Source organism: Gymnodraco acuticeps, unplaced genomic scaffold (assembly GCF_902827175.1).
Source record: "Gymnodraco acuticeps unplaced genomic scaffold, fGymAcu1.1, whole genome shotgun sequence".
NCBI lineage: Eukaryota > Metazoa > Chordata > Actinopteri > Perciformes > Bathydraconidae > Gymnodraco > Gymnodraco acuticeps.
The window spans coordinates 325,778-338,510 of record NW_022989923.1 but is presented as its reverse complement, the minus strand read 5'-3'; the positions used below and the strand labels follow the sequence as shown (position 1 = coordinate 338,510).

At 40.6% G+C, this 12,733-nt stretch overlaps 1 protein-coding gene across 1 annotated transcript in view; it reads right to left on the bottom strand.

Annotated features, from left to right (window-relative positions):
• The window catches only part of LOC117542293 (FRAS1-related extracellular matrix protein 1-like), a 290,781-nt gene that overhangs the window by 186,040 nt on the left and 92,008 nt on the right, over positions 1-12,733 (bottom strand).

Here is a 12,733-nt window from a genome sequence, read left to right as displayed (position 1 = left end):
TGGTAGATATTCTAGGATTAGAGAGTTATCCTGCCGCTGGTATTGCCTCAGTAATCCGGCTTGCGTAAGGCTAGTAGACATTGTCACCGAGGGGATGAGCCTCTTTCTGCTTGTGTTCTGAGAAGGTTTCACTCTCTCCTGGAACAACACACACACACACACAACACACACACACACACACACACACACACACACACACACACACACACACACACACACACACACACACACACACACACACACACACACACACACACACACACACACACACACACACTAGTGTTGCACGGTGTACCGATACTTGAAAGGTACCGCGATACCCTGCCGTATAAAAACGGTACGATTCCTCCGTTTCATTAGTATCGGTACTTTAAGAATGACGGGGAAAAGTACTCCGGTGAGAAAGCCGCCGTTTTAATAAGAGCCGTGTGTGTTTCAGCGCTCTGCTTCCACTCCCTGCACTGCAGCAGTGCCTGCAGTCCCGCCCCTCTCAAGCACGTTCTAAGTCCCTCCCCTCTCTCGTGCACTCGGCCACGCGCTAGCTGCCAGAGCAAGTGAGAAAACGAGAAGCATGGCTGCAGTGCAACTGCCGCTGCGCCTCGGCTTGTTGACAAAAAAGGCGCCAGAAGCGAAATTTGGAAGTATTTGAGCTATATCTCTGACAGTGAGGGCAAGCCTATGGGGCAAGCCTACGGACACCACGAGGCCTGTCTGTGAGACATGTTTTAGATCCATGCAAACCAAGGGAGCCAACACATCACATTTGGCTAAGCACCCGCCGACCGGCTGTTTAAAGAATTTAAAGACAGACAGGTTAGTGAATGTGATAGATAACATAATTATATCATGCTCAAGCCCATGCCCTCAAATCTAAGTCAAACAAGTGTAATTTATTTTGAGACAAACGAACGTTTTCACGAGGCAATTAATGGCAATGATAACTGTCTAATATGGCTATCTTTTTAGCTAACTTACCAATGTGGCTAACATCTGCAATATACATTGTGTCAATTATTTATATTAGGCTACTGTACTATTACATGTTAATAAAATATTAAAACAATTATATTTTATAAAACAAAAAAGTTGTTTGAGATGATGCTTAATTTTATTTAATACGAATTATTGTCATTTATTTTGTTTATTGTTCTCATTGTTTAAAAGTTTGTGTTATGGTTATGGTTCTGGTGTGAAATAAAGCACAATAATTACATTTACAGAGTATATGCAGGAATCCTGAAGTCAAATGTAATACCTTTTAAGACCTTTTTTAAGACCCTTTCCATACATTTTAAGACCTCATCGCAACTTCGAGTTCTAACCGGTTACATTGGCGACACACTTTACCTCACATTTACTATATTGATTGTAAGATAGCACAACTAAACAGTGCAGTCAGACTACTGAAGCCTCCTCTCCACATGAAATGCAACCTCTCTGTGAAGGTCAGGTTTAATGCAGTATGCTGCTTTGTTGCTTCTGTACTCTGTGCTCTTTCATTCCAGTCAAACTCCTCAGAAACCATTAGAAACCAGTATTTGACCAATAAACAAAACAATTGACAAAACTTTGAACTATGAAATATATTAAACTTTGGTGAGCTTCAGCGGGGTAATGCCATACAGGAGCTCCCTCACAAATACCCAGGGGTTACATTGGGCTGGGACTGTCCGGGGCTAAGCCCGGCACATAGGACGATGCTCTGACGTCATCACCCTCACACATTTGTCATATGTTTACAAAAACCGCTATATATGTTAAGACTTTTCTCGTTCTTAATATAGACTATATTTAGGGTCGATATGTGTTGACCTTACTTTAAAATAGCAGATCTCTGTGACCGGATGTAGTTTGGCTTAGACCCCGGCCCCACGAGGACGCATACAGTAAAACGCATACGCAAACGCAAAAAAGTCTTCCGTTCACACGCATTCGATTCATTAACGTGTCCGTTCACACTAGACCGCTGGAAATGCTGGAAACGCTGTAGTACATATGCCAGGCCTGTAAGTGGTTGCTGCTCCCGACACAAAAATACACCAAAGCAGCGAAGAAGACCCCGGAGCATGGTTGTCATGGTTGCCCTTCTGTTATTCTCCGCGGTGGACGGCGTGTTCTCCTGCTGTATATCTCTCAGGTAGTCCACCAGCAGATACACCCCCCCCCCCAGCAGAGCGGAGCAAGGCAACGAAACTTAAAATAGAAGCAGCATTTATGGCACGCTATGCATGGGGCCGTCTTGAGGGGGTTTCCCGACATGTTGTTTCAGTAAATTAAAGGGAGTTTCATGTTGTCGTTGCTGTGGACCTTCTTAATACCTTGGAAAATGCCGTTTAATACTTTTTAATAGCTCTTAATTTTTGCTATACTTTTAAGACCCCCGCGGACAACCCTGATTTAAGACTGTTTTCCCCTTTTTTTAAGAAAAGTATCGAAAAAGAATCGTAATCGCAATCTTGACTTGGTATCAGTATCGAAACCAAATGTTGGTATCGTGACAACACAACACACACAACACACACACACACACACACACACACACACACACACACACACACAGGAGTGGTAATCTCACCCAGCTGCATGTGGTTATGTGTGTTTCTGTTATACCAGCAGACAAAAGGCAGATTTAACTTAAAACACGTCAGTGTCAACTTCGTCAGCCCTGCCGAAGGGTGACAACAACACACACACAAACACATACACCACAATTACCCTTAATGCAATCTGCAAACAATGAGTCTCTGGACAAGGAAAAACACACGTGCTGACAAAAGGTTTTTTGGAAAAAATTGTTTAATTAATAATCGAGATACATTAGCTCCAAGTTTCAGGAAGTTTCTAGAAATATACTTCCTTATGGAGGTAGGAATAAGGAGGTATAATTATGTAGAATCAATGAAAAATGGTTGAGATGTTTTGCAGATATTATGTATAAGTATTTTAACTTTGAATGAAAAGGCGACAAAAAATACTGGATGTTTGCGTTATGGAACAACATAAGAAACTACTTAAGGGTTGTCCTAAGTGTTTAGTTGTTTAGCTTTTAGGGTTCTTTGCATATTTCAATTTAAATGTGGTCTAAATACTTGTCTTACATACTATTGCAACTCATTTTGCAATTGTTGCTGATCATACGGAAGGGAAACAAAAATACAAATGAATACCTGTTTGCAATTATTTTGGGCCAAAGCATTTTACTATGATGGGAAAAGACATACAAATATTTGATATTATTTGATCACATCTTTTGTTAGGATAAAGCAGTTTCTAACAATAACTCCTAATGGTATACTTAATCTAGTTAAAATATGGCAGTGGTTCAATGCAACAAAAAATCATTACTCGTCTTAGATCTGTGGTACTTTTCTCCACATACGCTTTAGTTACTTGACAAAAAAAAGATTTTATACAAAAAACATCTTAACAGTTTATAAAATATGATGTTTGTTATTAATTAAACTACACCACAGTGTATACAAATAGCTGAAACTTATTTTGATGGTTTGAATTCATAATGAATTTACATTATGTAAAATCATTTCATGGTTTCAGCTTCAATAATGTTACAGTTTACCGCTTTTCCTTTTCAAATTGATTATATAACGTTACTAATGTTGAGGTTTGGCTTTAACACTGGGAAGATGTCTCTTTGGGCTCTTGGTAATTGTGTGTCATTTCTCACTATTTTAACAAACCTCAGATTGATTCCATAATGAAAATATTTGTTCTTAACAGTTTAAAATAGCCCAACATCACCAAATATAACAGCAAAAAAAAATGGCATTATTATTATTTATGTCTTTTGATATAATAGAATATAATAAGAGTCCAACTTGGGACCTTTTATAGTGGTAATATTTAAATTACATTTCCTGATTATACTTACATAACTCAAAGATTTGCACTTACTAATAGTATGGTAATAGTACTGTTACTTAAAGGGGACCTATCATGCAAAATGACATTTTTGATGTCTTTTATACATAAATATGTGTCTCCTGTGTGTCGGGAACTCACGCAGCGTCAGAAAATAAAACCCCCTCTCTGATCTTATCTTTCTTTCTTACAGTGCAGATGCTTTTCTGCTTGCTCCTGCCTCTGCTTACTTTTTATGCTGATTTTCCTATTCTTATTCTCTAAAAACTTCGAGCAGCGGCTCCTGGACATTAACTTATCACTGGGATAGTTCATCTTCGTAAATAGATGGAGGGTTTCAGCCATATTTCAACATTTTTACGACGACCTCAGTCTTACAGTAGCGTGGCCGAGCAACAGCTAAAGCCTGGTAGGCTACTGCATGCTATTGAGCTAGTTGTTAGCAAAAATGCCTCCGTTCTCTACAGATGACTTCCACAAACTTATACAGAAGATAGCTGTGTTTGGAAATGAAAATTGCAACGGTTGGAAGTTAACGTGGAAGTGAATGGACTATGTTGTGGGAATGACACCACTTTACCAGTGTTGCAAAATAATGGAGAAGGGTATGCTAACTCACAGCTAGTTAGCAGCTACAAGGATTCCAAGGAACAGGAGGGCTGTGTACCGGGTAATAAATCTACAAGTGGTAGTCCTCCCTGGAACTCTCTGGGTGCAAAGCCTAAGAGTAAATCATTTCCATGGGATTGGGAGGACGGATAACAGGCAGAGCCCAGAGCTCCGAAATCTGTGATGCGACCCGGCTGGTCTGCATTGTTATCACCCAGGAAGAGCGCCTCTTCAACCCCTATTCATACTAGGAACAGCACTGGGACAGCTGCTAAAGGGAGAACTACAAAAAAATCCTCCTAAACCACCAAGTGTGCCAATCCAGAACAGATACGCTCCGCTGACCGAGAACCGGAGATCTGATGACCTGGATAAACCTGTCCTCTTCACGCAGCAGGGGTAAGGACCATAGCTACTCTAAAAGTAAAAGGCTAGAGGGGAAGCTAACGACTGGGCCTGAAACTCTGATTGTGGGTGACTCTGCTGTAAGAGATGTAAAAAGTCTGTGTAGTAAGAAACAACACCAAAGTACTCTGTTTTCCCAAGGATGTGGTCTCTGACTTGGCTGAGAAGATCCTGCATATTGTGGCTGAACATCCGACTGTGAAGAATGTGGTACTGCACATTGGAACAAATGATGTTTGTGAAACAACAGTCAGAAGTGCTGAAAGAAGACTTAAATGTTTGTTGGAAACTGCAGCTCTCTAAATGCAGAGGTGTTCATCAGTGGCCCTCTACCGCCAGTCAGAAAAGGAAGTGGAGAGATTCAGCAGATTGTTTGCACTGAAAACCTGGCTTTCAACGGCCTGTACTGACCATTCTGTTCATTTTATTGACAATTTTAACTTTTTCTGGGACCGCAGACATCTTTTCAAGGCAAATGGAGTTTGCTTGAACAGTCAGGAGTGAAATTGTTTATCTCTACATATTCAACTGCCTGCGTCATCAATCTGTTCCCTCTGCCAAGGACAAGCGGCAAGAGGAATCAAAACAGGAGAAAGACACAACACATCACGCAGAAAACCCTGAAGAATTATCACTGCACCCACCTGAGGAATGTTCTGATTATGGGAAACACATGGAGGAGTCTCCACTGCCCGTCACCCCCCCCCCTGTCAACGCCTTTGAGGATACTCCGTTCACCCTTTCACCCTCGCCCACCCTCCTGGGGATCGTTGAACACATGAAAGAGATACAGAGGGTTGGCACCGATTCCTTCCTGGAGTTCAAAGACCAAACTAAGGCGATACGCAGGGTTGGCAGCATGTCCTTTACCCCCGCTCCTCAACGACGCCCACCAAAATCACTGAAGCAGAGACGCGCACCATCTCCCCCGTCTTCATCACCGTGCCTACGTCAACCACCTCCCCCCCCCTGGCAGCATGTCCTCTACCCCCGCACCATCTCCCACGTCTCCATCACCGTGCCTGCGTCGGCCGCCTCCCCTCCCTTCGAGAAAGCATCTGCAGTCTCCGAAGCCTGATAAGGATGTGTGTGTACTAAACGCTGCAAACTGATATTTGCTGGGTCCAGGCTCAAGGGCGTATGGCACTCTCAACTCTTTCCAGGACATGCCGGGGCCCTGCCTGCCTATAGCTTTGCCGATATCTGTGTTGATAGGTAATAGATTAAGAGCGGTGAATCATCTTAGATACAGGAAGCGTTCAAACGTTTGTGTGAGTTTATCTAATTTAGCAGTGATTCCATGTCAGCCACAGCTTGTTACAAAAAATATGACTGATATTGTGTTTAACAAACTTAAACTAGCTTTATTAAATGTCAGGTCTTTGGCAGGAAAAACATTTTTAATCAATGATTTTATCACTGAGCACTAGGGGTGTAACGGTTCACAAACATTTCGGTTCGGTACGTACCTCGGTTTTTTGGTCACGGTTCGGTTCGGTACGTTTTCGGTACAGCAGAATTTTTTTTCACAAAACAAAACATATATTTTTTTTTTATTATTATTAAACTGTGAATAATGTATTCACTCAAATAAATACAAAATATAATAAAATAAACATTAAGGTGCAGCATTTCGATGAACTGAAATAATCTGTATTTGAACTTTACTGTAGGCTACTAGTACTCACAAAACATAAACTATTAGTTTTGGGTTTTTATTTTTTATTAAACTGTGAATCTTCACTCAAAAAAATACAAAATAAAATAAAATAATATTAAGGTGCAGCTTTTCGATGAACTGAAATAATCTGTATTTGAACTGTACTAGCACCTAAGCAGCCAGCTTGACATTATGACTTGCTTGTCATTGTATTTTCATGTTTTTGTAAAGAAAGATGAATTTGTCCACATTGCTTGCCGAAAGGGCAGATCTGCTGGCACTAACAATGTCTCCTGCTGTGGAGAACACCCTCTCGCTAGGGACAGAGGTAGTAGCAGATACAGCCAGGTAGCGCTTTGCTAACATGGCAACATAAGGATATTTGGCGTTTGTAATAGCTTTGGCTCGGTCTGAACTCTCTGCGAGTGGTGGAGGCTTAAATGCTAGTGGGAGTTGGGTTTGCACTTCAGTCTTTTTCTTTTGGTACCGGTGATATTCACGTTCGGGGTGATGCCTTTTCAAGAGTGTGCAAGTTTGATGTATTGCCAGCCGCGTAACCAATTTTAGTTGAACAATGCCAACAAACAGCTTTGGTTCGGTCCACCTGTCTTTGTTCTTCATCCTTGTACGTAACTGCGAAACCAAAATGTTCCCAAACCGGAGACTTCAATGATGCTGGAGGATTTTCGAGCTCAACTTTATCTGCGTTCGCCATTAATTTTCGACAGTTCCTCAAATTACTGACTAAATTTGAACGCATCCCTCTGACCAGCTCTCATAGTATGCCTCTCATCCAATGAAATTACTTGCTCGCTCTATGACACGTTGAACCCAATGTGAGCAAATTACTCTGAATGCTGCGACGCAGCACCTGAGATTACTTCCAAAAAGTTGTTCACGTTCTCAAATTTTTTACGTCTAACGTTATATTCGTTCGGTACACTTCGGTACACACCTGTACCGAACCGAAGGGCCCGTACCGAATAATTTCGGTACGGGTACGTGTACCGTTACACCCCTACTGAGCACAATCTCGATTTTATGTTTTTAACAGAAACTTGGATTGAACAAAATAACCAGTGCAGCTGTTCTTATCGAATCAACCCCTCCCAACTTTAGTTTTATGAGTCAGGAAAGAATGCATAAGAAAGGGGGGTGGAGTTGCTATTCTGTTCAATGATTCCCTTCAATGCAGGAAGACATCGTATGGAAACTTTGATTCTTTTGAATATGTGGCCCTTCAGCTGAAATGCTCCTCTCGAGCTCTGTTCCTAAATATCTATAGACCACCCAAATACTGTGCAAGCTTTTTTGATGACTTTACTGAACTGCTGTCTATAGCGTGCATTGACTTTGACCGTCTAGTCATTGTTGGTGATTTTAACATCCATGTTGACAACCCCCAGGACAGAGGGGCAAAATAACTGTTTTGTGTTCTTGATAGCTATGGACTGACTCAGCATGTGACGGAGCCAACGCACAATAAGGGGCACACTCTGGACTTAATGATCTCAAAGGGTCTGAATATCTCTAAGGTTGTGGTGACTGATGTTGCACTCTCTGACCATTCCTGTGTTTTCTTTGAGAGCTCTATTTCTGTTCACAAAAATGTTCAAAAAGAGGTAACCACAAAGCGATATTTAACTGAAAATACTAGGGAATTGTTTACTCAGAATTTTTCTTCCACACTTGCCCCTGTTAACATCTCAGTAAATGAGCTAGTAGATCATTTTAATTCAAAAATTAAAAATGTTATAGATGCCATTGCTCCAACTAGGTTAAAGGAAGTGTCTGGCAAGAAAATATCTCCATGGAGAAAGGCCATGACCGTGAGAACAGAGAAAAGAGAATGTCGAAAAGCTGAACGCAGGTGGCGAAAAACAAATCTCCAGGTTCACTTTGAAATCTATAAAGAGAGACTTGGCCTTTATAATTTGGAATTGAAAAACGCACGACAATCGTTCTTCTCTGACATCATTACCAAAAACAACGCACGTGCCTTGTTTGCTACCGTCGACAGACTAACTAACCCCCCAGTGTCAGTAGCCTCTGAATTTCTATCCACCAGGGCGTGCAATGATTTTGCCTTTTTCACTGACAAAATTCAGAAAATCAGACAAGCAGTCAGTGCCTCTGCATCAGGAACAGCAAATGTGTTGTCCCTATCTCCACTTAACATCAATTCAGACATCATGACACAATTCCATCAGATTAATGATAAAAATCTAGAGGACATTATTCAACTTCTGAAATCCTCCTCCTGCTGCCTTGATATTATTCCAACAGGATTTTTTAAAGATGTTTTTGCCTTGCATGGCCTCAGATCTACTTCATATAGTAAACAAATCTCTTCACTCAGGTATTTTTCCACAGGCCCTGAAAACTGCAGTCATTAAACCGCTCTTAAAAAAGAATAATCTAGATGCTTCAGTAATGAACAATTACAGGCCCATATCAAACCTCCCATTTCTAGGTAAAATCATTGAAAAAGTAGTTTTTCAACAGTTGAGTAATTTCTTGCATTTAAATAACTGTTTCGATGTGTTCCAGTCAGGCTTTCGTCCAAACCACAGCACTGAGACTGCTCTTGTAAAGGTCTTCAATGACATCCACTTAAACACAGACAGTGGCAGAACTTCAGTGTTAGTATTATTAGATCTCAGTGCTGCGTTTGACACTGTTGACCACAGCATATTACTAGACCGACTGGAAAACTGGGTGGGACTTTCGGAAACAGTTCTGAATTGGTTTGAATCCTACTTAAAGGACAGAAACAACTTTGTTTCTATAGGTAAATACACATCTGAGTTGACAAATATGACATGTAGGGTTCCTCAAGGCTCCATCTTGGGGCCTCTTCTCTTTAACATCTACATGCTACCACTGGCTCAGATAATGAAAAACAACAAAATAAGTTACCATAGCTATGCAGATGACACACACATTTACGTAACAATTTCACCAGGAGACTATGCTCCAATTCAAACACTGAGTAAGTGCATTGAACAAATCAATGACTGGATGTGTCAGAACTTTCTCCAATTAAACAAAGATAAAACTGAGGTAATGGTTTTTGGAGCCAAGTCAGAACGTATAAAAGTTAGCGCTGAGCTTCAGTCTGCAATGTTCAAAACAACAGATAAAGCCAGAAATCTAGGTGTATCACCTAAAGAACATATCTAGGATTAAAAGACTAATGTCACAGCAGGATTTGGAAAAACTTGTCCATGCTTTTATCTTCAGTAGACTGGACTACTGCAATGGTGTCTTCACAGGTCTCACTAAAAAATCTATTAGGAAGCTGCAGCTAATTCAGAACGCTGCTGCTCGAGTCCTCACTAACACTAAGAAAGTGGATCACATCACTCCAGTTCTGAAGTCTTTACACTGGCTTCCTGTGTGTCAAAGAATAGATTTCAAAATACTGCTGCTGGTTTATAAAGCACTGAATGGTTTAGGCCCAAAATACATTTCTGACCTCCTGCTAAATTATGAACCATCCAGATCTCTCAGGTCTTCAGGGACTGGTCAGCTTTCTGTCCCCAGAGTCAGAACTAAACATGGAGAAGCAGCGTTCAGTTATTATGCTCCAAATCTCTGGAACAAACTCCCATAAAACTGCAGGTCCACTGCAACTCTGACTACTTTTAAATCCAGGCTGAAGACTTTTCTTTTTGTCGCTGCTTTTAATTGAACTATTCATATCTTAGACTGCACTGTAACTTTTATCCATGTACTTTTTCTTTTAATGTTTAATTGAACTATTCATATCTTAGACTGCACTGAAACTTTTATCCATGTATTTTTTCTTTTAATGTTTATTTTATTAGCTTTTCTTTTTAATGACTGATTTTTTTTTAAAATAAACTTGCCTTGTCTTGCCTTGCCTCTTTTCCTCCGTACCCATATCTCTACAAACGGGGCTACAACGGAGCTGATCCAGATTTGCATCCGATATCACGTAATATCGGAAATGTAGGCTGGCTTTACACCCACGGCCCTATCAGAAACGTTGCTATCAGAAACAATGCCCGACTGTTTTGGACGTAATATGGTCGGTGCATCGCTAACACTCAGAGCTAACCTGTACGGCACAGAGCATGTGTGTGAAGAAGCAGGAAATAAAAAGGAACTCACCAAGAGAGAAAGCCTTTGAGCTCCATACTGTTTCAGAGATAATCCTTGATAATCCATGATATGGCGTTTCATCACCGCAGTATCTGCCGGTATTATCTCCCGCATGAGCTCAGCCCCCTCCTTTTTTATTTTGTATACATTTTTATTTTTAAAAAAGCTTTATAGATGATTGTAACACCTACGTCACTTCCGGGCAAAAATTAAGGCCCCGCCCACTTTTGGGGGAAAAAACGCTGTCATTTGAATGGCGGTCAATACAAATTCTGAAGTTTTTGCCAATCCGATCAGACATTTTTGAAAACCGTGGATTTTTGGATCTTCAAAGAGCCCGATTACGATGGCCAGTCAGGCAAACAGTTACATTAAATCATTCGAAATCGACAATCGGGCTCGATATATGGTTAAATAAAAATCAGTAGGCGAGGCTGTAATTTCGCTCTCATGAGCGAGGCGGAAAATATGTGTTTTATCATGCCAAAAAGCTGCTGTGTCGTTTATTGCACCTCAAACATTAAAACAAATCCAGAGCTCAGTGTTTCTGAACTTCCTCTAAGAAAAAAGGACAGTAAAAGAAGAATTCTGTGGCTTCAGGCTTGATCGCCATTCAAATGACAGCGTTGGTTTTAGGGATGCCAGTGATGATTCGATTATTCGAATATTCGTTACAGTCTCCATAATCGAATATTATTTTTAAAAATCGATTTTATTTATATATTTTTTTATTATTATTTATGTTTTTTTTTTTTTTTTGGCTTAGTTTCAACCAAAATATAGACTAATGCTAATAATAGTAATAGTATTAATAATTGTAAATGGCCATTGGTCACACCACCAGTTTGTTTTACTGTAAACTTGGAGGAAGCCTGCATGCAGAGCAGACTGCTGCTGCAGCACGCTACACACCGACCCCGCCCCCACCCCCCCTCTCCCTCACACGTGCGACTAAAGATGAACAAAGCGGCAGGTAAAAAGAGTTCCTCCTCGTGGAACTACTTCGAACTTACATGTCCAAAGGAAGTTAAATGCAAGCTCTGCGAAAAGATGTTGGTCTATCACAGCTCAACCTCAACAATGCGTTTTGAGTGCATCCATTTGAAGATGCGCGATGCGCGCACAATTTATTTATTGCAATGCTGCTATTATTAATAATACAGGCTACAGCCTGTATTAATAATAGCATTGCAATAAATAAATTGCTATAATAATATTTATTGCAATGCTGCTATTATTAATACAAGTTGTTGCCTGTATTTAATAATGGCAGCATTGCAATAAATACATTGTGCGCGCATAGCGCATCTCCAAATAAAGGCAATGGCAGGCACTTTAGAAAATAACAAAAAATAAACCAACATCATGTACTGTTAAACATGTTCCAGTAAAGAAAACAACGGAATTCCTTTTGTCTGATTTTTTTTTTTTCCTCTCCCGTGGGTGGGGGGGGTCGGTCGAATAATCGATTATTATTCGCCAGGGCTGCCGAATAATCGATTTTGATCATAGTCAGTTTCTGGCAACCCTAGTTGGTTTCCCCCAAAAGTGGGCGGGGCCGTACAGTGACGTAGATGTTACTCTCATCTATGGACATCGATCGCCTACTGCTATATTTAACCATATATCAAGCCCGATCGTCGATTTCCAATGATTTAATGGAATTGTTTGTCTGTCTGGCCATTGTAATCGGGCTCTTCCACGGTTTTCTTACATTTCTGATCGGATTGGCAAAAACTTCAGAATTTGTATTGACCGCCATTCAAATGACAGCTTTGTTTTCCCCCCAAAAGTGGGCGGAGCCATACTTTTTGCCCGGAAGTGACGCATGTGTTACTCTCATGTATACCCCAAATCATCACTTTTGAAACAGGAAGTGAAATGGAGGGATATGAGGCATGGCTAGAATGGGTGATCTGTTTGGTATTTTGAGCAAAACACTTCATAAACATGTTTTATATTTTTATATATCTGAGACCTATGCTATTGCCTAAAAATAGCATGATAGGTGACCTTTAAGTAAAAGATCGAAAGACTTCCTCTTACAGCAGC